The sequence below is a fragment of the Triticum aestivum genome, chromosome 6B (assembly GCF_018294505.1).
Source record: "Triticum aestivum cultivar Chinese Spring chromosome 6B, IWGSC CS RefSeq v2.1, whole genome shotgun sequence".
NCBI lineage: Eukaryota > Viridiplantae > Streptophyta > Magnoliopsida > Poales > Poaceae > Triticum > Triticum aestivum.
Window position 1 is genome coordinate 97,970,449 of NC_057810.1, and position 17,354 is coordinate 97,987,802.

Consider the following 17,354-nt stretch of genomic DNA (forward strand, 5'->3'; position numbering starts at 1 on the left):
TTTTCAATTACTTCCCTTTTTCTTTTCAATTTTCTGGCACCTGAAAGGACCAAAGTACCCTTGTCTCTTTCTACCTTATCCAATCTGTTTGTGGTCTGGTCTGTATCGGATTACTCTGAGGCTAGCTTGTTCGTGTCGTCATGGTCGCTCGCCGCCGTACCCCGTTGATGCCCGCGCGAGCTACCCAACTCGCCGCCCTAGCTTGACCCCGCCTGCGCTCGCCGCCGGTGCTCGCCCATGGCTGCGCGCGCCACTGCAACTCGCTCTTGTCACTGCAGCTCTCCGTCGGTGCTCATCCATGTCTGCACACGCCGGCGCAGTTCGCCCTCGCGTCGCGGATGATTACGCATGCCAGCGCAGTTCGCCCTCGCGTCGCGGATGCTTACGCGTGCCAGCGCAGTTCGCCGTGGGTGCTCGCCACCTTGCGGATGCTTGCGCGTGTCAGCGCAGCTCGCTGCGGGTGCTCGCCCATGCCTGCTGGAGAAGGGGGATTCAATGGAGGAAAGTGCACACGCAAAAAAGGAATGGGCGTTGATGCTGGGCTTTGGCCGCCCGACATTGGTGCCGTCGTGGGAGGCTCTGAACGGCTGACGGCCGCGGCGGCCGCCGCCGCCCCAAGTCATACGCGCGAGAGGTAAGCAATCTTATTCTTTTGGTGAGGCGAGATGTGCGCCCCCAGTCTGTGTCACGCAGGTGGGTCGGAATCGAGGGGCGGACGAAGATTGTGCAGGATGCGGTCAGTCTTGGCCGCGGGAGGCGAGCAGGGACAGAAAGATGAGCGGCGGCGTGGTGGCGTGCTTCAATGACGGCGAGTCCCCGATAGCGGCAGGGTGCCCCTCCGATAGCGACGTAGCGCGGTCGATGGTGGGAAGGCGTGACCAGATCGACCTCTCGCGTAGCCGGCCGCCACCGCTCGCAGACAGAGAGAGATGTGAGAGGGGAGGGACTTCCATGGGAGAGAAGAGAGGATGCGTTGACCTGTGGAGATTGCCGTCGGATGCGTCATGTGTGCCGCCGCCGCCGCAAGGGAGAGAGGCCATGAAGGAGACCGCGCGGGCGCGAGCGCCGTTGCGATGCTTGAGTTGTGGGAGAAGACCGGAGCGATGCAGACGAGGCGGCGCGGGATCCAGGTGGTCGGACGGGTGTGGCTGGAGGTGGGGGGAGGGAAGGGAAGGAGGAGGCCGAGCCGAGCGGTGGCGGCGCAACCTCTACGAACCCTAGCGTGAGAGGGGATCGAGCGCATAGGAGAGGGAGGAGAGGAGCGCCTCCTGGGTGCGGGCTGAACGATAAAAAATCGGTGGGAGTCTGGGAGACAGAGAGGCGAGACGGAAAATAACTCTACGATGGTTAACCAACGAAATTGAGGACGAAAAAAAACCGTCTCTTGTGGGACGAAAATTAACCGACGGAGACTACCAACTAAGACATTAGGAGCAGTACATGTCCGCTGATGTTACCACACAAACACAAATTACCTGAAGCCTGCCAATCAAATCGAGTACGGTACGTATTAAAAGAACTACTATGTGAGCTAAGGAAGCAGCATCGAGGACGCAAGGAAATACGATTGTCACTTGTCAATACATTCCCCTAATCTCCTCAATTATACGGTACATGCTCATACACTTATATTTTTTTCTAGGTCTGCTGGCTGTGAAAACTGAAGTATGTGGGTGTTTTTGACCTGTAAGTGCAGCTAGGGATGAATGTAATTCAGAAAACTAAAATACAAAGTAGATGTTTTCTGCTTGTAAGATAGATCTGCTACCAACCATTCACAAGGATTAAGCTAGATGCTGGCAAACCTTGTTCAGGAGGTTGCGATGGCTAATACAGGTGACGAATTCTCATGTTTTTTCACTGGCTCCTTAGTACTATGAAGAAACCACCCAGCTCTGCATCCAAAACTTTTTGCTGCAGCCAAAAAGAATCAATAGTTCTGTCCTTCAAGAAGTAATGCTAATCAAGCATCCAATGCCTTTAAGTCCGTCCGCTTTCACGCCGGCCACGGTGGTCAACCTCGCCCCGAGCGTCGACTTCTTCAGATGCGCGATGGTAGATGCCTCGCTCCCCCTCGGAAACACCATGATGGACACAATCGACCTTGCCCTGCCCACCGGCATGGTCGCCATTGCAAGCATCACCTTCCCGTCTAGCCCGTGCTCGCCGACCGCCTCTCACACAACCCGCTCAACAACTACCCGGCTCCTGCTTCCATGAAAATGCAATATATTTCAGTCACCAATAGGCAACAGAAGTAAGATCACCAATAAATCCTAGTATGATGAACCATTTATGCCGAAATAGATACAAAGCAACTCATAGATTAAAGTTAAATCTAGCAATATAGTACACGTGGCACCAGAGTAAACCCCAGATTAAACAATGTGGTAGATAGTGTTTACCTGAATGCTGACAGAGGTATATCAAGTAACAAAGCTAGTTACAGCCAAAGCTCGATGCCTCCAAACCAAAGTTTAACTCCTAACAGGAAATGTCTCCATATCAAGCTAGCTGCGGCCAAACTTTGGAACCTGAAAAAAATGGAGGGGAAAACGAAATCAGGAAAGGCAAGAGAAAGAAAGTCATATAGGATAGAATTATCTCACTGCTCCAAACATATACGGTACTGCTAAGAAATCTCCTTATTAGTTCTTTTATAGAATTAGCCCACTGATGAGAGAAGAAGTAAATGTAGTTATTTCTTACAACAATCTTTGGAAGATTAGTATTAAACATATACATCGGGAATTCGCAAACATATACACAGGGAGAATAAGTGGTTTTTTTCCAGAGAACTAATTGAACAAAGAAACTACAATTAATAAAGTAGCACATAGTCTGTGATGTAATTCGTAGCAGTACAGGTCCGCTGATGTTACCACACAAACACAAATTACCTGAAGCCTGCCAATCAAATCGAGTACGGTACGTATTAAAAGAACTACTATGTGAGCTAAGGAAGCAGCATCGAGGACGCAAGGAAATACGATTGTCACTTGTCAATACATTCCCCTAATCTCCCCAATTATACGGTACATGCTCATACACTTATATTTTTTTCTAGGTCTGCTGGCTGTGAAAACTGAAGTATGTGGGTGTTTTTGACCTGTAAGTGCAGCTAGGGATGAATGTAATTCAGAAAACTAAAATACAAAGTAGATGTTTTCTGCTTGTAAGATAGATCTGCTACCAACCATTCACAAGGATTAAGCTAGATGCTGGCAAACCTTGTTCAGGAGGTTGCGATGGCTAAGACAGGTGACGAATTCTCATGTTTTTTTACTGGCTCCTTAGTTCTATGAAGAAACCACCCAGCTCTGCATCCAAAACTTTTTTCTGTAGCCAAAAAGAATCAATAGTTTTGTCCTTCAAGAAGTAATGCTAATCAAGCAACCGATGCTATATTCAGTAAGGCATTTAATACAGGCAAATCCTTCCATGAAAAATCATATCAAACTTTCTCCAAAAAAACGGTAACAATCTGACGGTGCATCACAATGGGATGTCGATCACGTTGAAATAGAGTTCAAATTCCTTGCAAAGAATAAGATTGCTGTGAGGAAATTGAAAAGAAAGTTACAATTCTCATAAATGGATTGGCTGCAGGCATGCAGTACCTGAACACAGCACACACGCACCTCCTTTTCCTACTTCCAGATTGCGATCTGCACGAGGTCACCACCCAGCCACGCCTGGCCACCCCCCGCGCCCTTGATTAGCGGCGACAGCGTTATCCATCTACATCAGCTAGCTGGAGAAACAAAGCCATATGTTACACTGAGAGTCAAATCGATGATCCCACAATTGTAACAATAGAACAAATAACCGAACCTTAAACCGGAAAGCTGCTACTTGGCTCCAGGCTCCATCTTCATGGCCATCGATCTGCTGATTATAGATCATCAACCCTCCTATATTAGCCGTGACCCTCGATTCTTGATACATCGGATGATAGGGGAGGGGTGGGAAGACCATGGAAAAAAGGGTATATCAGATTGAACCTGCTCTGATCAGGTCGCCTGGGTCAGTCCTACGGCGCAGGATGGCGGAGCTCGACCACAGACAGCCGTCTGGATCCTGCAGGTGCACAGGGCATCCACGGGACAAACACGCCCAACACAGCACACTCGCATGCCCGCCATGGACAGATCACGTATGCCCACTCGCACACACATGCAGAGACGCACGCCATCGATCCAACGGTTCCTCCATGCGCGCTGGAGAAGGGGGATTCAATGGAGGAGAGTGCACACGCAAAAAAGGAATGGGCGTTGATGCTGGGCTTTGGCCGCCCGATGTTGGTGCCGTCGTGGGAGGCTCTGAACGGCTGACGGCCGCGGCGGCCGCCGCCGCCCCAAGTCATACGCGCGAGAGGTAAGCAATCTTATTCTTTTGGTGAGGCGAGATGTGCGCCCAAATTTCTTCGCCGGTCTGTTTCACGCAGGTGGGTCGGAATCGAGGGACGGACGAAGATTGTGCAGGATGCGGTCAGTCTTGGCCGCGGGAGGCGAGCAGGGAGAGACAGAAGAGCGGCGGCGTGGTGGCGTGCTTCAATGATGGCGAGTCCCCGACAGCGGCAGGGTGCCCCTCCGATAGCGACGTAGCGTGGTCGATGGTGGGAAGGCGTGACCAGATTGACCTCTCGCGTAGCCGGCCGCCACCGCTCGCAGACAGAGAGAGATGTGAGAGGGGAGGGACTTCCATGGGAGAGAAGAGAGGATGCGTTGACCTGTGGAGCTCGCCGTCGGATGCGTCATGTGTGATGCCGCCGCCGCAAGGGAGAGAGGTCATGGAGGAGACCGCGCGGGCGCGAGCGCCGTTGCGATGCGTGAGTTGTGGGAGAAGACCGGAGCGATGCAGACGTGGCGACGCGGGATCCGGCAGGTGGTCGAACGGGTGTGGCTGGAGGTGGGGGGAGGGAAGGGAAGGAGGAGGCCGAGCCAAGAGGTGGCGGCGCAACCTCTATGAACCCTAGTGTGAGAGGGGATCGAGCGCATAGGAAAGGGAGGAGAGGAGCGTCTCCTGGGTGCGGGCTGAACGATAAAAAAATTGGTGGGAGTCTGGGAGACAGAGAGGCGAGACGGAAAATAACTCTACGATGGTTAACCAACGAAATTGAGGACGAAAAAAACCGTCTCTTGTGGGACGAAAATTAACCGACGAAAACTAGCAACTGAGACATTAGAAGTAGAGATTGTTGTTGTCTCTGTTCCTTGAAATCCCATACATGCCCGCGTCCAATTTGTGCTCGTCGTCGCCTTCCTACAATAACTACGGATCTGCAGGTACGTATAGCCCTCCTTTCTTTTAATCCTCCGTTTGTTAACCCTCTTTTATTTTCTCATTAATATTTGTATGGGCCACACTATTGGAATCAGCTACTTTGTCATCTGCCTAATCTTTGCCGTCGGCTAGCGGACGGCAAAGAAGCTCTTTGCCATCAGCTACCGATAAGCCGACGGCAAAGAAACGGCGGACGGCAAAGAAGCTCTTTGCCATGAGCCACTTCGTTGCCGTCCGCCAGCTGACGGCAAAGATTCTTTGCCGTCAGCCAGCTGACGGCAAAGAGGGAGGTGGCCCTCACCCACACGCCCGTTTAAAAAAACTTAACACCCCCACCTCTTTGCCGTCAGCTAGCAGACGGCAAAGAGAGACAACGGCGGACGGCAAAGAATGGCGGACGGCAAAGAGCTTCTTTAACTAACGGACGTCCACACCCTCCCCCCGCCCGTTACTCTTCTCTTCCTCTCTCCTCCCTGACGGCCCGCCCTAGATTCACCGCCGCCCCTGCCGCCCGGCGCCGCCCCGCCCCCGCCCCCCCCCTGCCCGGCGCCGCCCCTGCCGCCCGGCGCCATCCCCTACCACCCCTCCGCCCCCACCCCACCCGCCGACGCCCCGTCGCCCCGCCACCCGCCGCCCGGCGACGCCCCGTCGCCCCGGCCCCGCCCCCCCGCCGCCCGGCGCCGCCCCTGCCGCCTGGCGCCGCCCCCGCCCCCCACCACCCCTCCGCCCCACCACCCCCCCCCATCCCCGCCCCCCACCACCCCAACCGCCGCCCAGCGACGCACCCGCCGGCCGGCGCCGCCCCCGCCGACCGTCCCATTGCTCCGGTGAGGGAACTACTTTTTTTTCTGTTTTTTCATATATATTTTTGTTATTTAATTGTTAGTGCTAGATTGTGTTAGTGTTAGTGTTAGAAAAGAATTAGAAGAAGTAGAAGAAGTAGAAGTAGTAGAAAGATGAAAAAAGAAGAAGAAGAAAAGAAGTAGAAGAAGTAGAAGAAGAAGAAAAGAAGAAACGAAAAGAAGTAAAAAAGTAGAAAAAAGATGGAAGAAGAAGAAGAAGAAAGGAAAGAAGAAGAAGAAGAGAAAGAAAGAAGAAGAAGGATAGAAGGAAATACCCCGACCCCCTGACCCCCGACACCCCGACCCCCTGACCCCTGACCCCGACACCACACCCCGACCCCGACACGACACCCAGACACCCCGACACCCGACCCCCCGAGGCCGACAGGGTCTTATATTTGTGAATTATTAGTTAGGTCATATATTTTCCGATTTTGTTATGAAAAACATCATATATAATTGTGTTGATCGGGTTGATTTAAATGTGCAGTTGTTTCACCGCTGCGAGGTTTGGTGTTCGACGACCTCGCCGTGCGTTTGACGAGCTCTGCCCCTTCGTTCGTGGGTGAGCACAAATGACATGTCCTCCTCCCCCATTAATTATTTGCTCTGTTCCGGTGTTCGTGCCGATGAAACTTGATAGCTAGCTATATATGTGTCTTGAATCATCAGTATGCGTAACCAATATGTGTCTCCCGTTCGAAAGCGTCATAGTTATAAATATGCATGCATTTGCATATTTATAACCTTGATTCTTTCGAATTGTCCAACGCTATCCATGGACAGCCCGAGTATGTGTAGATTGGGTTCGTTTTCCCATATGCTTTGCTCCGGATCCGACGCATAAATTTCGTCAGTGCCTCCCCTGTTGTTCTCCGGGTACACATCCTCTCTGTTTATTGCAGAGACGTGTATCAGGAGAACAGCGGGGAGGTGCTGCCGAAATTTTGCGTCGGATCCGGAGCATAGCATATGGGAAAATGAACCCAATCTACACATACTCGGGTGGGATTAGGACCTATCATTACCTATTAGAGTGTAGGTTGCATGGACGTAATAAAATTGACAAAGTAGATCAACTGATGAATATATACATGGTGAATTATATATATAATTGTTGTGTGTCCAGTAGCTCTGAAAGTCAAGATGAGTGATCGTGCGTGGATGTATACCGGTCACACTGGTCAGAACAAATGGAGCGCTGAATGGTTCACAAAAACCAAGGGGTTTGTGCAAGCCGCATTTGCAAATGGCCAGAGGAAAACTTGGTGCCCCTGTTTCCGATGCGGCAATTGGGAAAAGAGGACAGAGGCTGAAATGGGTAAACACCTGCAGAAGAATGGTTTTACGCCCGATTATACGGTGTGGACATTTCATGGTGAGTCTGCCCAACGTGACCGAGCTGAGGTGGATCATCGTCGCACCGACGAGCATGGTACCGGGATGGAAAACATGGTGCAAGACTATGATGATGCTCGGGATTCGGACGAGGAGATGGAGGAATCTGCAAAGGCCTTCAATGAAATGTTGGAGTCTTCAAAACGTCCGCTCCACGAGCACACTGAGCTTTGTCAGTTGGATGCCATCTCACAAGTAATGGCTTTGAAGGCTCAGTTCAACTTGGGCAGAGAATGCTATGACGCAATTATGACAGTATTTGGACGCTTTCTACCCAAAGGCCATGTAATGCCTGCAAACCTGTACCAGTCGGACAAAATCCTCCGTGCACTGAAGATGCCCTATGAGAAGATACATGCCTGTGAGAAAGGATGTGCCTTATTTAGGCTTGACTATGCGGACTTGAACTATTGTCCCATTTGCAAGTGTTCCAGGTATATTGTGGTAGACAACGGTATGGGTGAGAAGACACAGACCAAAATCCCTGTTAGTGTTCTTCGGTATATGCCAATCGTACCAAGACTTCAACGTCTTTTCATGGTCGAAGAGACGGCCAGACAGATGACATGGCACAAAACAGGCAAAAGAACCGAACTAGATGCAGATGGGAAACTGATGATGGTACACACATCGGATGGTGTTGCGTGGAAAAGGTTTGATGAATTACATGCTGACAAAGCGGCAGATCCGAGGCATCCTCGAGTCGGCATCAGCACCGATGGGTTCAGTGTGTTTGGTATGACGGCAGCCCAATACAGTTGTTGGCCCGTATTTGTCTTTCCACTCAATCTCCCCCCCCCCCGGACAGATTATGCAAAGAAAGAACATTTTCCTGACGTTGATAATTCCAGGGCCCAACTATCCGGGGAAAAATATGAATGTGTACATGCAGCCGCTTAAGGACGAATTGCAAGAAGCCTGGGATAATGGGTTCAAGACATACGACGCCTATAGCAAACGAAACTTCATAATGCGTGTCTGGTACATGTACTCGACGCATGACTTGCCGGCGTATGCGCTATTCGTTGGCTGGTGTGTGCATGGAAGGTTCCCGTGCCCCACATGCAAGGGAGCTCTTGAGTTTCGTTGGCTTCAGGCCGGTCGCAAGTTTTCTTGCTTCGACATGCATAGACAGTTCCTGGATCCTCGCCATAAGTTCAGGAAAGACAAGAAGAACTTCATCAGAGGTAGAGTTGTAAAAAACTCTGCACCACCTGCGTTGACAGGCCAACAGACCCTGGATCAGTTAAACGCTCTCGAGCCAGATCCAGAGCGTCCAGGGTACTTCAAGGGGTATAATTCTGAGCACGCCTGGACTCACAAAACATGCTTATGGGATCTGCCTTACTTCAAAGACCTCCTTTGCCCACACAACATCGACGTGATGCACACTGAGAAGAATATCGCCGAGGCACTTTTTGGTACATTGTTCGGCATAGATGGGAAGTCAAAGGATAATACTAAGGCTAGAGTCGATCTGGAGGCGCTATGTGATAGGCCGTTACAAAACATGAAAGAACCGAAAGGAAAGCAGAACTGGACGAAGCCAAAGGCATGGTTCAATCTTGGAAGGCCAGCTATGAGGGAAATTATCTTGTGGGTGAAAATGCAGTTGATGTTCCCCGATGGGTATGCAGCGAATCTAAAGAGGGGAGCGAGTCTTGATAAATTGAAGATATTTGGTCTCAAGAGTCATGATTGGCACTTATGGATTGAGCGGGTAATGCCGGTGATGTTGCGTGGCTTCATCCCTGAGGATGAATGGCTAGTACTGGCAGAACTCAGCTATTTCTTCCGTGTTCTTTGTGCGAAAGAACTATCGCCTGGCGTGCTAGAAGAAATGGAAGAGTTGGCGCCAGAGTTGATCTGCAAGTTAGAGAAGATCTTTCCACCGGGCTTCTTTCATCCAACGCAGCATTTGATTTTGCATCTCCCGACAGAGGCAAGATTGGGGGGGCCGTGCAAAATCGTTGGTGCTACCCAACTGAGAGGATGCAGAAGACACTTCAAGAAAAATGTAAAAATAAACGTAGAATTGAAGCGTCTATGGCTGAGGCATTCATCACTGAGGAGGCGGCAAACTTCGTGACAGCACACTACGAAACCAAAAATCGTCATTTGCATAATCCGAAGCCTCGGTACAATGCTGACGAGCCTAAAAAGGGTGGATCCAACCTCAGCCTATTCAAAGGCAATCTCGCACCAGCCAGTGTTTCAAATCCAGTATCTTTGGATAACGAAGAATGGCGGACCATTTCGTTGTATATCTTCAACAACCTGATAGAAGTGCGGCCGTACATCGAGTAAGTTCTCGGTACATTGTTTCGCAACTTCTATTTCCTTTGAACTGCTCTTATTCCTGGATATTTCATACAGTCGATACGTCGCCCTATTCTCGTATGGAGCGGTGATCCAAAAGGATTCCGTCGAAGAGTATGAGCTTCTCGCAAAGCAAGGAGGCGGCTATCCCGGTTTCATCTCTTGGTTCAAACAAACGGTAAATTCTATTAGACAATTTCATTTCATTCGCTAATTTGTGCGTAATGCAACAATCCTTTCATATTAAACTTGTAGGCTAATTCAGAGTCTATGGACGCCGAATTGAGACAAGTCGCTAATGGTTTTGACTATAAGGTCCGTTCATTTGACAAATACGACATCAACGGGTATCGTTTTCGTACCTATGGCAAAGAGCTATCTATGGCCGACCGAAAGTCTACAAATTGTTGTGTATCTGCTATCGGCGAAGGAGGTACCGAGTATTATGGGAGAGTTGAAGCAATTTATGAACTTCTATTCTATGGTGAAAACCCACCGAATGTCGTAGTCTTCAAATGTTATTGGTTTCAGCCGAAGGAGACTAGAAGGACTCATGAACATATAGGGCTAGTTGAAATCAACCAAAGCACCCATTTAGATGTTCCTGATGTCTATATTATGGCTCAACAGGCGACCCAAGTATTCTATCTACCCTGGGCCTGCCAAACTAATCCAAATCTGAAAGGTTGGGATGTCGTTTATGAAGTGCCGCCACGTGCTAGACTATCTCCCCCAAAGGAAGAGGATTATGAACCTCACATTAACCCAGACACATATGAAGGAGAATTCTTCCAAGAGACACGTCTTTCCAAAAAGCGTTTCAAGAACCGGTATACTTCACCCCAAAACATTGAAGTAGACAGCGACAGTGAATCCCACATCACCCCAGAGGAGGAACAAGAAGAGCCGGAACAAGAAGAGGTTACTGCTGCGGACGACCTCTCAATGCTTGACCGATTACGTAAAGGTGGCCTTCCACATGTTGATGCCACTGAACCCTATGAGCCCGTCATTGATTATAGTGATGATGATGATTATGCATTTATTGATGATACTGATCGAGATTATTAGTAGTGTCAGGTATTCAATTTTTTATGTTGTACTTGATGATGATACACTTAAGTGATATACATATTATTATTCATGTCGGTATTTTTTTATGTTGTACTAATTTCGTTTACTCTTTGTCATGGCAGGTGTTGAAAGATGGAAGGGGAGCCGACTGAGGCCAAGGACAAACGTGCCCAAATTGAAGGTGTGTCACACCATCAAGGTAGCTCCAGCTTATATCAGTTCGGGCGGAATTGGGTAATGTGGTTTGCTTCATGATTAATGCAATTCATTCATTATGCTAGCTTGAGCCCTTTAATTACTAATTTACTTTGTTTCTCTCTTTCAGGCATGCTACAATAAGACGGATAAGGTGCCAGAGGGGTATGACCTGTATGCCATGGCCCACACTACCTCTTACAAGCAAGTCAAGGGGAAGACGAGGAAAGGGGAGGAGTTTAACCCGAGCCAGATCCCCTACAATCCAGAGAAGGTGATGATATCTAGTGGCGGGAGGTCCCATGGCTCCATAGCCATTGATCCAGAGATTGCTCCTGAGACCACGATGAGTTTAATTTGAATGGACGTTACTTGCTAGTCTTAACATTTGAGTGTCATCATGCTAACGAAACATTGGAAATGATCTTTGGTGTAGCGTAACTCCACACAAGCATCACACGATCCTTCTCCAGCTACTGGCATGAGCCAGCCCGCTCCCACACCTCCATTATCAAGGTAAGTTTCTCTAGTTTTTTGCTTAACAAATGCATAAAGACCTAGACTTAGCTTTATTTCATCCAATATGCCTACCTTAATGACCTAGAGTTAGCTTCTTTTTCTGCAAAATGACTTAATAAGCTTACCGACCTCCAAAACCAGCCATTTTACCTAAGTTAGCTCTAAAACAATCTATACTTAGCTTTGTTTCCTCCAAAATGACCTAAGTTAGTTATAATATGCTTAGTTAACTAGGTTTGCTCAATAATGACATGTACTTACCTTACTTATGTAAAAAATGGCATAAATAGCTTACTTAGCTCATAAACGATCAATTTTACCTACATTAGCTCTAAAATGATGCATTTTACCTAAGTTAGCTCATAAACGATCCATTTCACCTAAGTTACCTCACAAACGATGGCATGCTTCTTCTAGTCTTCTTCTTCTAGTCACCTTTTCCTAACTTTCTTATTTGCCATTTTGCAGATTTCATTCACTTCTCGGAAGCTAACTTGCTATGGAGTGCTTGTTTTTTATTTCATTCTCTTCTAGTATTCTTCTAATGGTTGCAACTTATGTGTATGCTACGATGGAACTTGCTATCTTGATGAAACTTTGCATTGTAATATGTATGTGCAACCTCCTAATGGTTGCAACTTATGTGTATGTGCAACTTGCTATGTATGAGTGGATGGAACTATATATGTATGTATGATGAAACTTATGTGCTGTTAAATAGCCCTGTGAAATATATCTATATATGTCATATATATTTGCTGTGAAAATTGTTGGATTTAAAAAAACAGGGAAAAAGCCATTATGCAGGCTCTTTGCCGTCCGCCACCGACGGCAAAGGGCTCTTTGCCATCAGCAGCGGGCGGCAAAGAGGCCACGTGGCAGGCAACTGTGCTTCCTGGGAGGCTGACCTATTTGGTCAGTTTGCCAACAGTGGCTGACGGCAAAGAGGAAAAAAACTTTGCCTACAGCGGCGGACGGCAAAGAGGAAAAAAACTTCGCCTACAGCGGCGGACGACAAAGGCTTGTCGTTAACCACCTAACGGAGTAATAGCGCAATTATTGCCGTCAGCATTCTTTGTCGTCGGCAGCTGATGGCAAAGGACCCTTTGCCGTCAGCCACCCGAAGTGGACGGCAATGTAGCTCTTTGTCGTCCCTTACATTGCCGTCCACTTTTGCCGTCCGCGGCCGACGGCAAAGACCTTTGCCGTCCGCCATCCATGCCTTTGCCGTCCGCCGTGGCAGATGGCAAAGTAGCAGATTCCTGTAGTGCCATGTTCTGTTCTGAATGCTTGCTACTGATTGCTTGTGATGGCGCTGGAGGCCGGCCAGGCCCCTGCAGGTTGGAGGAGGCCTTGGGGAATGGGGATGGTGAGCGGCCAGCTGTCGGCAGAACCCCACTGTCATCTCCCATATCCTGCCGTTGGCAAGGCGGACCATGGAGAACGCGGGGAAGATTTGGTCTGCCCAATGCGGTGATGGGCGTCTGATGAACGAACAGTCTGTCCGGTCACCTTCGTTCAAGCTATACATGTGCTCTCTTTTGTTTTCAACTCATGTGGTGACTTTCTGATTCTTTCAAACTTCCAATTTTATAGATTGGAGGCTGTGCGGAAGAAGAACACGGAGAACACCCCTCTTCCTTTACATCTAAAATTGAATTTACAGGTGATCGATTCATGAAATTCAAGTGTTTATAAAATTGAATGCAAGGGTGATTAGGATTTTACAGGATTCTATTTGCTTACTGTCATAATATTTAAACTACTGATGATCTTCTAGAATGTTATTTGTTATTCCTTTCAGCTATGAAGTGGTTGCTTTTAATGTGTTTTGCACAAAGGAACCTACGGCTTTGATGTTTTGGTATTAGAATGAAACAGACTTGCAATTTCAGTTTGCATCTACACTCTGATGCTTATGGTTTTGAAGTACATCTAATGCTTATGGTTTTGAAGTACGTATCACTGCACAGTTATTAACATATGACTCATACAGAACTTGATGAATTGCAGAGTTATAGTTTCATGATTTCATAATATACTTAATTCAAAAGTTCGGCTTCTATTTGACGAGCAGGTTGTCTTAGAAAATCGACAGCTGAAGGTGACTGTTTCATTTCTTATAATCAACGGCTACAAACTTCTTCTAGCTCCTAAATGAGGCAGGTAATGCAACTTATGCAAGTAAGTGGAGGATGCCCAAAAGATTCAGAAGAGTGTGATGACTGCTTTGAAAAGGCATCACTTCCTAACAGAAGCGAAGAGGAGAAAAGGAAGATCCTTCACTTTGTGATTACTGGTGGTGGACCCACTGGGGTTGCATTTGGTGCAGAGCTGCATGTTTTTCTTGTCGAAGATATGGTGAAGCTATATCCTGCAATTGAAATTTTTTTTTGAAGACAAGAATTATTCAGCTAGGAGAACATATATTGAATATGTTGTTGGAGTTATGTCGAATATAGTGTACGAGGTAGGTTACAGTTGGACTTGTAGTTGTATTGTGTTAAGATAGGATATGGAGTCATGTCCTAGTAGGACACTTATATCCTAGGCCTCTCTTATATAGCGAGGGTAGACACACGATGTAACCTATGCCAAAATAATAGCACCGGAACGCAGGGGAAGCCGGCGGCATGTGCTGGTGTCCAGGGCGACCGGGTGCGGTATTATAGCGGTATCATGGGAAGGAGCGCCCATAGTCAGGCCCCGGGGATGTAGCCATATCGGTGAACCTCGTTAACAAAACTCGGTGTCGTGCTCGCTTGATTGTTTGGTCCTCGGATGATCGATGGTATGCCTCGGATTTATTCTAACAAGTGGTATCATGAGCAAGGTTACGAGGAAGCTGCGGATTGTTGATCTAGAGGAAATATCGAGTTTGAGATGCAGTCGGCTGCGGCGTGGTTTTTGACGAGATTGAAAGAAGCAATTGGAAGCAGTGTTTTGGTTGATAAGTCGCGAGCAGGCGGCTGTCGCAGGTCGATGGCAGCAGACGTGTGACGGCGGCAGCGGAAGCGCAAGGGTTCGCTAGGGCGTCCTGGAGGGTTGGCCGAGCGAGGCCAACGTGGAAGCATGAGGCCAACGTGCAGGCGTGCCGCGTGCGTCGCGCAAGGTAGCTGCTAGGGCGAGAATAGATGTCGTTGCGTTATGTTGTACCAAGGCAACACGTGATGATTTCGGCTGCGTGGCCGTATACGCTGCAGGAATCGGGAGCAGATATACTGTGGATTTGTTTGGAAATAAAAGAAGGACCGAGTCCCTGGAGGAGAGGCGTGCTCCTCATGGCCGAGACGCGGGCATGCAACATCATGGCAGACTCCAAAAGAAATACATCCATCGTTGGAAGGCAAGGACTTGGGCAAGCAAACCTAGCATTGAAAAGTTGTGTCCAAAGAGCGACTTCACGTGAAGACCAGAAGCTATCGTCGGATTTGCTACTAATAGTATACGATTTGTGTACTTGGGGCATCACAGGAAGAATGCTTGGATATTTTTCTCGGGTTAGCTGTATAAAGAACCATGGCACCAACGGGTACTATATTTGAGATGGAGAAGTTCAGCTGAACTGAAAACCTTGGGTTATGGCAGGCAAGAGTAAAAATTTGTTGGCACAATAGGGATGCTTGAAGGGGTTGCGGAAAGTCAAGCCAGTAAGATGGACTATGAGGAGTTGCAGATGGTTGCAGTCAGGGAAGTTCGGCTAGGTCGGACTGGACAGTCTGACGAATCGACGCAAGTCGGTTAATATAGAAGACGGTGGTGGGATCGGCGGCGGCGACATAGGAGCGTGATGCTGATGGTGACCGACTTCTGGGCGTAGAAACACGTGTCACAAGCCCGAGGCTTGTGTGGCTTCGACAAGACTATGGCGTGGGGTTGATTCAAGATGGCGTACACATGTGAGCTTGAAGTCGACGGGACGCGAGGGTGGACTGATCATCTACCATGGAGTCATGTTGAAGGTGGAGCTGGATTGAGGGGCTACGGCGTAAGTCGATAGAGAGTCGAAGCCTATTCAGCAAGGGAAAAAAGCGAGTGACACGCAATTCGGATTGGAGCCAAGTGGTCTGATGGAAGCATGAAACTCGTCATCGGTCGGTGATGATCGGTGGTACTCTGCAGTGGGGTTGAGTGGTGTGGGTTCGCGACCCTTGATACTCGGCCGGGACAGCGGAGGCGTGCGGTACGCACGGTGCATGAAGACGGACCAGGACTCTGGTGGTCATACATGTGATGAGACAACTGCGAATTTGACTTGGGATGACTAAAAGCAACGGTGAAATTCCTTTAAGTTTTAGACAGGCGGTCAAGAAAGGAGCGGTGATGTTGAGTTTAGGTAACTCTTATATGTGACACCAATATGTGAGTTGTTCACTGTCACGCAGGTCAGTGATCGGTGTGTGATGGCGTTGGACGGATACTCTGAAAGTTGGGAGCACAAACTAGCACTAGTAGAAAAAGGGTCTAACGTGCAGCACATTAGTGCCGGTTTGTATTAGAGCCGGCACTAATGTATACAATAGTGCCGGTTCCAACGGCTAGCCGGGCCGCTCTCATTAGTACCGGTTCATGGCTAACCTTTAGCACCGGTTCGTGCCAGGAACCGGTACTAATGAGGATGGTGGCAGGATGTTGTCAGCCCGGGCCCCCTCCAGCACCTTTAGTACCGGTTCGTGCCACGAACCGGTACTATAGGTCCTCCTGCATATAAATCCTTCGTCCAGCTCGCTCTGTTCTTCCCCCTTTCTCCTCTCCTCTTCTCTCTATTCTTCCTCTTCTCCCCTCGAGCTCATCACACATTTTGCTCAAAATTTGTCAAGATTTGAAGGCCCCCATCCATTCAAGTGATCACAAAGGTTAGCAACTTTGTCTTTTCATCTCTCATTGCTAGATTAGCTCTTCCCATGCTTTGTATAGTTACTAATTTGTGAGTTTAGTAATTTGGGAGAAAATATATATATGTGCTAGTATTTGATTTATATGCAATTTGAGGTCAAAAATAACACTTAGTTTGCATATGTAGGTGTGGTTTACTTAGTGCCTTCTAAATCTCCGTCGTAACCACCGTCGATCGCCCGCACCGTCCCGTCACCGGCACCACCTTGTGGTGAGCCTCTTGTTCATGAAATTTTATATAAAAAATTGATGTTTGTGTGATTTGGATATATAGTTAATCATGTAATAATTATCTTACCCGTACGTTGTTTGTTATACATAGTGCCATGGTTTTGATATCCGTCCCCGTCGGCCCTCGTCCTTGTTATGATTCGGATGTGGTATATTCTCTTTTAAAACTATTTGTTGCATTTCGTGTTTATGACAAATTATGCCCATCAAGTTGACATATAGATATTTTTATCTAGGAGGTATGTGAACCGGAAATTCCAACCGACCCTATTGTCGAGAGGTTAAATTTGGTTGAAAGAGAAAACAAGTACTTGAAAGAAAAATTGAAAAGAATTGAGGGGGAGAAGATGGAATTGGAGTTGCATGTTGCCGATGTCGTCGATGATCACAAGATCAAGATGGAGAAAATGCGCTTGAAGAATAGAAAGATTAGAAAATATGCCATCGATAGTGAGGCTTGGTATCATTATGCTGTTGGATCAATTGTTACCTTAGTTGCGATCTTGATCGCATTTGTTGTTGCATTTAAATGCTTTAGCTAGAGAGTTATTTGTTTGTTGCATTTAAGTGTTGTATGAACTTTATGTATGAACT

At 48.1% G+C, this 17,354-nt stretch overlaps 1 long non-coding RNA gene across 1 annotated transcript; it reads right to left on the bottom strand.

The window, feature by feature from the left end:
• Positions 1-1,629: 1,629 nt before the first annotated feature.
• LOC123133644 (uncharacterized) lies at positions 1,630-4,954 on the bottom strand. Its single transcript, XR_006465333.1, has 5 exons — positions 4,005-4,954; positions 3,835-3,891; positions 3,231-3,754; positions 2,406-2,534; positions 1,630-2,208 (listed from the first exon to the last, which is right to left on the bottom strand). It is a non-coding gene; the product is annotated as an uncharacterized lncRNA (long non-coding RNA).
• Between the last annotated feature and the right edge of the window lie 12,400 nt (positions 4,955-17,354).